Here is an 11,148-nt window from a genome sequence, read left to right on the forward strand (position 1 = left end):
CGATTTATTTCATTTTCATGATTTAGCTTATATTAAATAAACAATTTAAGGATTACAGTAAGATCTTTAAAAGGAAAAAAGTGTACTAATTTGTGTGATTTCACGAATAAAATTCAGCTAGGTTATTTTACTTGAAATATTTGAAGATTAGTTAACATTGTTTTAGAGATAATGTGAATTTATCGTTAGACAGATGTTTCTATAAAAAAAGGGGCATTACCTGCCACTCCACTTCTTTGCCTGCAGACCTTGTGTGCACAAGGATTATATATTGGCTGGATACTCAGGGGCTACTTTCCTGTTTCTGGGAAATGGAATTGAAATTGTGCTGTGTCCAGTTTTTAAAGCAGATGTTAAATTCCCATACATATTATTTTAAAACAGGTTTTAGTTTAAAACCCAGGTTAGTAATTGTTACAAGTACACATATGTATGCTTAAAATAGTAGAGAAATTTAAGTACAAACCCCAAAACTCTGGATTGACACAAACCTTTTCAGCTTGATACAAACTGGAACTTAGTAATGAGAAAATATGAGAATTCAGAAATGAGGGTATGGGAGAAAGTTCATTTCTGGACCTAGCCTGGAAAAGCACATAGACAATGGTCTAAAGGTTCCAGATGGCTCTATACATCCTAAGATAATGTGGACAACATCAGGCATGTTCTCTGTGGATACAAGACCACAATTATCCTAATTGACCACCAGTTGGTTTTCAGTTATCAACCTTACTCAGAGAGACCACATGGAAAAATGGCAAAATTCATATTGCTGCAGTTTTCTGATTGACTTATGGCTTTGTGACAAAATAAAAGAAATCATAGGTTGCATCTAACATCACTAATTTTTCACGATAAAAGATTAATGATTGCAATTGCACAATTGTACAGTATTTTAATTATTTATTTATGAATACAAGTGACTTCAAAAATCCCCAGTCAGAATATTTGGTACAGTAGGAGAATGTACCAGAAAATGCCACAGAACAAAATCCAGGACAAAGGATCACAATCACAGACTGTGTAATTGCCCAAGCTTATAAAGCTGGCAAAACTGGTGCCACCTGATTGGTAAGGATTATCCAAGAGGAGGTTAAGAAGATCCTCGAAAACGTTAGCCTAAGTCTATTCCTTAAACATTCCTACAAATATTTTCTGTACATCGGTACGGTGGCTAATAGACAGATACCTGGAATCAGATATTAGAGTTATAGAATGATTTAGCACAGTAAAAACCATTCTGCCCATCGTGCTTTTGCAAGAGCTACAGAATTAGTTCTACACCACTGCTTTTTCCCCATGGTGCTGCATTTTTCCCCATTCAGGGATTTATCAAATATCCTTTGAAGGCTGCTATTCAATATGCCTCCATCACCCTTTCAGGCAGCGCATTCCAAATCACAACAACTTATTCCATAAATCATCTTTCCTCATGTTGCCTCTGACTCTTTTGTTAATTTATGTCCTCTGGATACTGACCCTTCTGCCACTGGGACCAGGTTCCCCTCATTTACTTTTAACAAAACCTTTCATGACTTTGAACACCTCAATCAAATTTCCTGTCAATCTTCTTTGCTCTAAGGAAAACAATTCCCAGCTTATCCAGTCTCTCCACATAACTGAAGTCCCTCATCCTGGTAACATTCTAGTAAATCTCTTCTCTCCCTCTGTAATGCCTTGACATGCTTACTAAAGTGTAGTGCCCAGTATTGCATACAATGCACCAACTGGAGCCACTCTGCGTTTTGTGCCTTAATCAATTTTATACTCGCGTTGTCAATGTTTCTTTAATCACATAGGCTTCAATTTTGTTAACAAGTCTACTACATAGTACCTAAACATCTTTTGAAAGTCCATATGCACATGTCAACTGCAATACCTTAGTCAACCTTCTCCTTCATTGAAGATCACAGTTAAGTTTGACTTGTCTTTAACTATTTGCCTTTAATGAATCTATGTCGGCATTCATTTATTAGCCCATACCTTTTCAGGTGCCAATTAATTTTGTCCCAGATTATTGGCCGGGACTTTTCGATCCCACCTATGGTGGGAATCATCGCAGGTGGGATGGAAAATTTGACGGACCAGCCAAAGGCCCGTTGACTTCAGGCAAGAATTTCCTGTCCTGCAGTAGGTGGGACTAGAAAATTCTGCTTTTACCCCTTAAAGCTCCCCCACTGCTGATGTTAAATTGAATGGCCTTTAGCTGCCAGGTTTATTCCGATTAACCATGGGTTTCCAATAATTTATCATACACATCAACTTTTGTTGACTTTATAAGTTTGGTTTCTTACAACAACAACTTGCATTAATGTAGCATCTTTAACATAAAAAAATCCCAAAGTACTTCACAAAAGTGTAATCTGAAAATGAATAGCCAGCCAAAAGGAGACATGGGGGCATGATTAGAAGCTTAGTCAATCAGGTGATATTAAGGAGGGTTAAAAAATGGTAGAAAGTTATGGTTGGAGGTCTTAAGGAGAAAATTCTAGTGAGTAGCCTAGGCAGCCACCAATGGTGATGTGAGGGAGGAGGGATACACTAAAGGCCAGAGTGAGAATAAGTGAAATTTGGGAGGAAGGGGAGCTAAAAGTTTGGAGTAGGTTACAGAGATAAGGAGGGGAGAGGCCTTGAAGGGATTAAAACTGAGGGCAAGAGTTTTAAATTTGAGATGTTGTGGAAATTAAGAACTAAATATGTCAGTAAGGGCAGGAGTGATGGATGAGAGGTCTTGATGAAGAATTGGATATTGTTAGCAGAGTCTGGATGAGCTGAACTTTATGGAGGATGTAGGGATTGGCAAGGAGAGCTTTGAAATACTCAAGCCTGGAGATGAGAAAGGCGTGAATGAGGGTTTTGACATCAGCTGCGTTGAGGTAGAGATGGAGATGGGCAATGTTATAAGGGTAGAAGTAGGTGCCTTTGCAATGGAGAGGATTGGGGTCTGAAGTGCAACATGGGGCCAAATAAAATGTTAAGGTTGTAAACTGTCAGATTCTATCAACTACCTTCACAATTTTGACCATCTCTATTAAATACCCTCTTACCTTTCTCTTCTCTAAGGAAAACATTCTTAACATTCCTAGTCTCTCTGCATTATTAAAATTACTTACCCTCAGTATCAATCTGGTAAATACCCTCTGCACCCTTTCCAATGTTATTGTTGGGTTAATTGTATTGTTAGGATACACAGGTGAATGGATTGTTTAATTAAGTGCTTGAGCACATATAAATAAGGGATTGCATCATCAGCTCCAGGAATATTATTTTAATTTAGTTTAATAAGTTTCCTTTAAAGTTTTGTCTTTTGTGACATTGCCCCTTTAAGGGGCTGTTAATTTGTTTATTGGTTGATTTGTTAATTTTGCTTACTTTACTGGTAATTAAAAGAGCATATAAATAGGGGATAACTTGGACACTGGATTTTTGTCAAGAGAGCTGTAAGACTGAACAAAGTCAATAAACTCTATCTATAAAGAAAATCCCTGTGTCTTGGTTTCAATTTCATCTGGCTTAGATCCTATTAACATTGGTCGTAGAGGATGGTTGAGGTGAAGATTGGAAACTAAGATTTCTTTTTATTCAGAAGGTTTTAATGGAGTTACTTTAGAGAAGAATGGCTGAAACCAAGTGTAAAGTATCAGGGTATGATTTTCCACCATTGTTCTGTGAAGCTGAACCTTATGACCAATGCAAGAATGAAGTGGAGATGTGGACATGGGTTACATCAGAGAATCACAGAATTTTAATGGCACAGAAAGAGGCCATTTAACCTATCATGTCTGCACCGGCTCTCCAAATGAGTGTTATGATTTAGTGCTATTGCCTTGCCTTTTCCCTGTACCCCTGCACATTGTTTCTATTCAAATAATCATCTAATGCCCTCTTGAATGCCTCAATTGAACCTGCCTCCACCACACTTCCAGGCAGTGCATTCCAGAGCTGAACACTCGTTGTGTGAAAAAGTTCTTTCTCATGTCACATTTGCTTCCTTTGCAAACCATGTGCCCTCTCGTTCTTGATCTTTTTATGAGTGGGAACAGTTTCTCCCTTTTCTATGTCCAGCCCCTTCATGATTTTGTACATCTCTATCAAATCTCCTCTTAGCCACCTTCTCTCCAAGGAGAACAGTCCCAACCTCTCCAATCTACAACCTTACCAAAGAAATAGCAGGGTATGGCTTTGGCACTTTCTATTTAAAGTGGGATTGACAGATTTCTAAATATCAATGACGTAAAGGGTTATGGGGATAGTGTGAGAAAAAGGCATTGAAGTGGATGATCTGCCATGATTGTATTGAGTGGCGGAGCCAGCTCGACTTGCTGAATGGCCTACTGCTGTTCCTAAGTTCCTATGTAATGGGGTTTGTGAAAGAAATCACACAGTAATTGATGAGATGCTTCACAAAATTGCAGTTGACCGACCGAGCTATAAACTAACATCTTCCTTCGCATGGGCAGTCCATGCAAAGAGTTTCCTTCAAATGGTTGGGGGTTACAATCCTTATCAGTTAATGGGAGAAATCCAAAAATACCTTTGGTGATGTGTAATCATCCTCCAGCCTTGGAAGGGATTACAATTAGTTCAATTTCTTCTGAATACTTCAATATCTACTTTAAGAATACACAATGACTGAGCTTTCACAGCCCTCTAGGCTGGAGAATTCCAAAGATTCACAACCCCCTGAGTAAAAAAATTCTCCACATGCCCTGCCTTTATCAAGGCTGAGGCTTTAGAGAAAATTTGTCGAGCCTTATTGCACTGCATAAGGCCATCAAAAATACATTTTAATCCGGGGATATGGTGTATGAGAAAAGGGAAGGGCAGAAAGAGTGGAAAGGCCTGGATAAGTTTATAGGCAGTGATGGAAAAACAGTAATTTTACAACTTGGCAATAAAACAATCAGGGTACATTCCTTGAAGCTAATTGGCACTGATTATACATTTGCAGAATCTCAACAGGTAATGGAAAGTGCTGAGGCACCATGCACTTCACATGTACATACATTGGATAATTACGAGCGGCAGATTGGCAGATAAAGAGCTGACTGAATACAGACAAAGTGATACTGAAGCACAGGATATGGCTATTTATCCCAAAGGACAACTACCCAGAGTTGGCACTACAGTAACATATATACTAATAAGGGCAAGTGAATGGAGGGATGCCACCAATATAGGGAGAGCTGGAGAAGCCACCAACAAATACAAACATTGGCTGAATGTGCAAGATGAGAGAGAAAAGGTAAGATCCGTGGAATGGCAAAATGAAATAAAGATGTGGAAGGCCTGAAAACGCAATATGAGTTCTGAAAGTGGACCTGGAAGTGATCACGGCCCTTGGAAAAGGCTTGCGGAAGGAACTTTGATTGTAGGAGGGAGAAATCATATAGCAGTTGTCCAGAAAGCAATAAGACAGTGAGTAGAGGTCATAGTTTGACAAGAAAAAGGACCATAGAACAGGCTAGGAATGCCACTAGAAGTAGAAGCCCTTATGATTGAGAAGTTTTTGTGGCTACTAACAAATTAGAAGATAAATTGATAATGGATGCCAACCAAAAAGAGTTGGTAAGTGTAGTATATCACTCATGGTGAGATTACAGTGCATAGCCTGTCGGTTCAATGAGTGGGACAGTGCGCTAAGAGGACTAGCACTGGGTTAGCCCGGTCATGAAAGGTGAGTGACCAGGGTGTGGGCCAGATCGATAGAGAGTGAGGGAGAGTCAAACATAAAAAACAAACAAAAGGTCATAAAAATCAGGCCAGAGAAGGCTGAGATTATAACAGGTGGAGCTTCAGTAAAGTGTGCAAAATGGCTACAGAAACACTTATTCTAGGTACTATTAGTCAGAGATATTGTCAAAATGTCCACTAAATTCCCCAGTCTGAATTGGGATGCAGCAAGCCTATTATCTAAATTGAAAATGTTTAAACTGTGTATAGAACGATGGTTTCCTGATTCAGGTGTGCCTGAACGTGACAAACAATCCATAAAAATTCACGTAGCAATTGGGAATGAAGGTCTGGACAGGCTAAACATGTCAGGATTAACAGCAGAAGAGCTAAGGGATTTCAAAAAGATATGGACTACATTGGAAGACTGTTTCAGAATCAGGTTAAACTTGCATATTCATCGACTAGGGTTCATGTCATTTCGACAATAGCCTACAGTATCCATGGACCATTTCATCAGTAGATGCAGAGAAAAGGGTATGTACTGTGACTTTTCAAATGCAGAACTAGCAGATAGAATTGTTGAGCCGGTGATCATATTCACTCCCATGGAAGAATTCCAGGAAGATCTATTAGACAAGCCCATAACATATAGCATCAAAGCGCTCAAGGATGGATGTAAGTACGAAGCGATCCCTGAAGCTCGATGAAGCTTACAGGTCCTAAGCACAACCCCAATTGTTGATACACTTACCAAAACACGCAAACATAGCAAGACATGTGGAAGGTGTGGCCTTCTGCATGCACCAAGGAAATGCCCAGCTTTCCATCAATTCTGCAAAGCATGTAGAGGAAAGGGCCATTGGCAGTGGCAGTGCACCAGAGCAAATGCAGATACAGCTACAAAGAGCGGTGCACTGATCCAAACAGACTGTACACAACCAGTATCTTCAAGCAATAAGAATGACTATCCGATATCCAGTCAGAAACGTATACATGAGGTAATTGACAACCCAGAAAATGACAATGTCATGCACAACGAAACGAGGAGTGGTGAGCATATATTTCACACCGTCAATCTTGTGGAAAACATAAATACAGTCACACCATCTGAATTGTTTACCAAGATTCGAATGATCTGTCCTGAGAAAGTTGGCAACTCTTCGTTATTGGCCAAGATTGACACATGGGAAAGTACCAAAATATGACCCCTGCAAATTCTAAAAGCCACCTATCCACTGACATGGAAGGCCATGGCAAAATCTACAACTACACAATTCCCTGCATACAACGGTTCACTAATTCCATGTGCAGGGTCCATAATCCAGTAGTGTAAGTGCCATCAATTCTCCTGGATGCCACAGATGTTCTACACTGCGGCAACTAAAGACCTGGCAATTGTAGATCTAATAGAATGCCATGGCCTCACACCAGTAACACTCCATGGAATTAGTCAGACCTCACATGGCAGATCAACTGTAGAAACTACTCCTATCATCTCAGTTCATGACCTAACATTGAAATATCCAGAATGTTTTAACAAAATTGTCAGTTTCAAGGGAGCTGCAACATTACACTTGTAGAAGAATGCAAGTCTGTCAACTGATCAGGTAGATTTTGCACAAAACAAATGCCAGCAGTGACAAGAAGAAATGGTGTAAGACTCTACACTGCAGGAACTGTGGAAAACTATCATTGGAGGATGGCCTAATTCAATTCAGCACGTCCTTGAACATAGGAGACCATTTTGGCCTTACTGGGACGAGCTAGGAATCTCCCAGGGAGTCATTTTTAAAGGCAAGCAGGTCATCATAATGGAATTTTTGTAACCTGGTATTCTTCAACAATTTCATCACTCACATATGAGCATAGATCAGATGAGAAGACTCGCCAGAGAAACAATCTATTGGCTGGGTATGAACAATGACATTGAAGTCACCAAGAAGAAATGCAAGGCATGTCAAGAGCATATGCCCAGTCAGCACAAAGAACCATTGATTCCACATGAAGTTCCTACCCAACCTTAGTCCAAAATTGCATTTGACCTTTTCCATTCTATGGCACTGAATTCATCATCATCGTCGACTACTTTACCAAGTATCCCATTATTTGACAATTGCACAATACTTCCAGCACAACTGTTGCGCACATTCTTAGTGCTATTTTCAGTTTATTTGGTGTGCCTAGAGAGATCATAGTGGATAATTGTTCCCAATTTATTGGTAAGCCATTTCAGGACATGTGTGAGAAGTGCAATATTTATCACACTACTTCTTCTCCTCATTACCTTAGATCTAACAGCCTAGCTGAATGAATGGTTCACATGGTGAAATCCCTAATTCTCAAATGTAGACAGACCAAGCAAGTTCTACATATTGCAATGTTACACCTGAGAGTGACACCTTTAAGTACAACTATTCCATAACCAGCAAAGCTCATGTTTGGCAGGCCACTGTGTATCAATTTACCTACTCTTACTCAGTCTACTCTCTCAGAAACTAGACCACAACTTTTAAAACTGCAAGAGAAGATGACCAACTTGCATGATAAAAATGTGGGCACAGAATTGCCAAGTTTACAGCTGGGACAAGTTCACATCCAGGATCCTATAGAAGGTACATGGCATTCAGCTGAGGTGACAAGAATTTGTTCGGAACCAAGTTCCTATGAAGCCATTACACACAAAGGTGCAATGGTGAGAAGCAACTGAGGGCAAATCAAATCCATTCCAGATCCACAACCATCATGCAGTCCAATTCGTGTATAAAATTATGAAGGGCATAGATAGGGTAGACAGGAAGGAACTTTTCCCCTTGGTGGAGGGATCGATAACCAGGGGGCATAGATTTAAGGTAAGGGGCAGGAGGTTTAGAGGGGATATAAGAAGATTTTTTTCACCCAGAGGGTGGTGGTAATCTGGACCTCAGCCTGAGAGGATGGTAGAGGCAAAAACCCTCATAACATTTAAGAAGTATTTGGATGTGCACTTGTGATGCTGGAAAATGGTATTAGAATAGTTAGGTACTTGTTTGACTGGCGCAGACTCAATGGGCCAAAGGGCCTTTTTCTGTGCTGCAGACCCCTATGACTCTATGACTCTACTGCATCAAGGACAAGATCCAAAATGCAACCAGGAACAAGACCCAAGAATGAACCCCACAGATCACTGTGAGCAATTGCAGACACCTCCAGACATTACCACCTCAACATCTGGCCGTACCAGCATATTACCTTTACACTTTACAGACTCATAGATTCATCAGTTCTATACACTTATGTAATGGTAACCAAACATGAACATGTATTGTAAATAGTTATAGTTCTTTGGAAATGGTGGAAATATCTTTAAAAAGAAAGCATGATGTTGTAATATGCCTTTAAAGGATAACAGCATGCCATTTACTAGGAAGGAAGTGTGCCACGCAATCTAACTTTCACTTATGCTTTAAAGCAAAACACATGCAGACAGCTCTGCTGCTTTGTTGTCTTTGGTGTCTTCAAGCTTTTTATCCATGTATACTGGTTCACATGTGCCTAGGCTAAATATAAGAACCCACAACATGTCTACCCAGTCCATCATGATTGATGGGTGCCTTTGTATCATTTGCTGGGAAATAGAAAGAGTTTAAGTGAGTTAAATTTGTATTTTGCAGGTGTTAGGAATGAGTTTTAGCTTTAAATTTTAACTTTGATTGTATTTCTGTATCTGTGTTAAGAAAGGTCAAATGGTGTTTTAGTTTCACTTTAAAAAGGTGCTTGCATTTCCAGTGAGAGCTTTACGACTTAAGCTAAGGTAAACAAACAAGGGTAGAAGAATTGCACTGTTTCCGTGGCATAGTGAGGCAGGTCCCTCCCACAAGCACATACACAGAAAAGCTAGAAACAGCAGTTTGTTCTGGAAGCTGTTGGAGATCAGTTGGTTTGAAGACAGCTATGAAGCAGAAGCAACCTAGAAGGGGCTGATAGCCAGTCCCAAACTAAAGTTAGTTGAAAGTAGCTGCCAGACAGAGACTGGAGCAAAGAGGATAGATAATCAGTCCCAAGCTAAAGAAAAAATCCCAAAAATCCAGGGGAGTGGAAGAAGGGAAATTCCAAAGAAGACTTTCCAGTCAAAGGAAGGATAGGAACCTGGAAGAGGTCCTGTTAAGTGAAGTTAAGAGCAAGTGGCAGAGAGAAAGGCTCCAAGCTTCAGACTTAGAGTGACAAAAGCTGCAGGAAGTATTCTTAAAGTGAGAACAGCTTGCAAGAGGCAAGAAGGTCCGAGGAGACAACTGAAGATCTGTAAATCTTTGCTATGGGCATGTCAACCAGTGGTGTACTGTTGATGGCTGAGTCAGTGAGAGAGAGTGCATGGAAGACAGTTGGAATGCATGTGGTGACCCAGGGAAGAGGAACATCAGAGAGTTAAAAATCCTGGAGGTGAACCCTTGTCGAAGGTATCTGGAAGAAAGCGTTGGTTTGGGAGAAGAATCCAAAGAGAGGTTTTGAAGAGTGGAGATTGGAAACCCTCATGCAAAAGATGGACCAGTTGGCTCACAGTGTGACAAGTGTCTGGGGGGAATTGAGGAGAGATCCATAGATAGCGTCTGGTTGAGTGGCATCTGTCACTTAATTTCAGAGAGTGGTGTGTCTGACCACAGGGTGCCTATTGGTACATGGATTGTGTATTACTGTGGATATTAGAGTACAAAAATAGCTTTTGTAAATTGTGTTATCCTTACAAATCTGAATATATATTTAAATGTATAGATGTGTGTGAAGGAGTATTGTAATATAGTTAATCTGTTCTTGTTAAATAAATGTTTTATTCTTTTGTTAAAGGTTCATCAGCTGACTCCTGTGACTCTGTTCAGTATCTACTCTCCACGTATCTGAACTAACAAATTAAAAGTTGGGACCTATCAAGCTGGGTTCCACTCTGGGATCAGGCTTGTTCAGGGGTAACCTCAGCTGGGATCATAACATATTATAAAATCAGGACAATGACCATTTTCAGCAGTTTACTGTTAATAATGGGATCTCACATGTCATCAGCTCCCCTCTCCACCTGCAAGCCAATGGGAAAGCTGAGCAAGCAGTCCAGACCAGTAAGGGTCTGATGCCCAAGAATTTGGATTGGCATGTAGCTTTTGTGCAGTATCGTGCTGATTCCTTGGCTAATGGGTTCTCAGCAGCAAAACTTGTTTAAAAACGCAGATTCCCCTGTTGTCTGCAAACCTTCAACTGCATATCACCCCCGCTGGCCATAACAGAGTGAGGGCGAAGGAGTTGAACCTCTGGGAGAAACAACACCAATGATACAATACCAGACCCAGAGCCAAAAGCTTTGCCACCTTTGCCACTGTGCCAGTGAGTCTGAATCCAAGACCAAGAAACCAAAGGCCTCATTCTCAGTTGCATGGAACACCTGTGTTCGTATTTGGTCCAGACACCGGAAGAAGTAATGTAAATAGTTTAAGAACCAAGGTCATGTGA

Source organism: Carcharodon carcharias, chromosome 14 (genome assembly GCF_017639515.1).
Source record: "Carcharodon carcharias isolate sCarCar2 chromosome 14, sCarCar2.pri, whole genome shotgun sequence".
NCBI lineage: Eukaryota > Metazoa > Chordata > Chondrichthyes > Lamniformes > Lamnidae > Carcharodon > Carcharodon carcharias.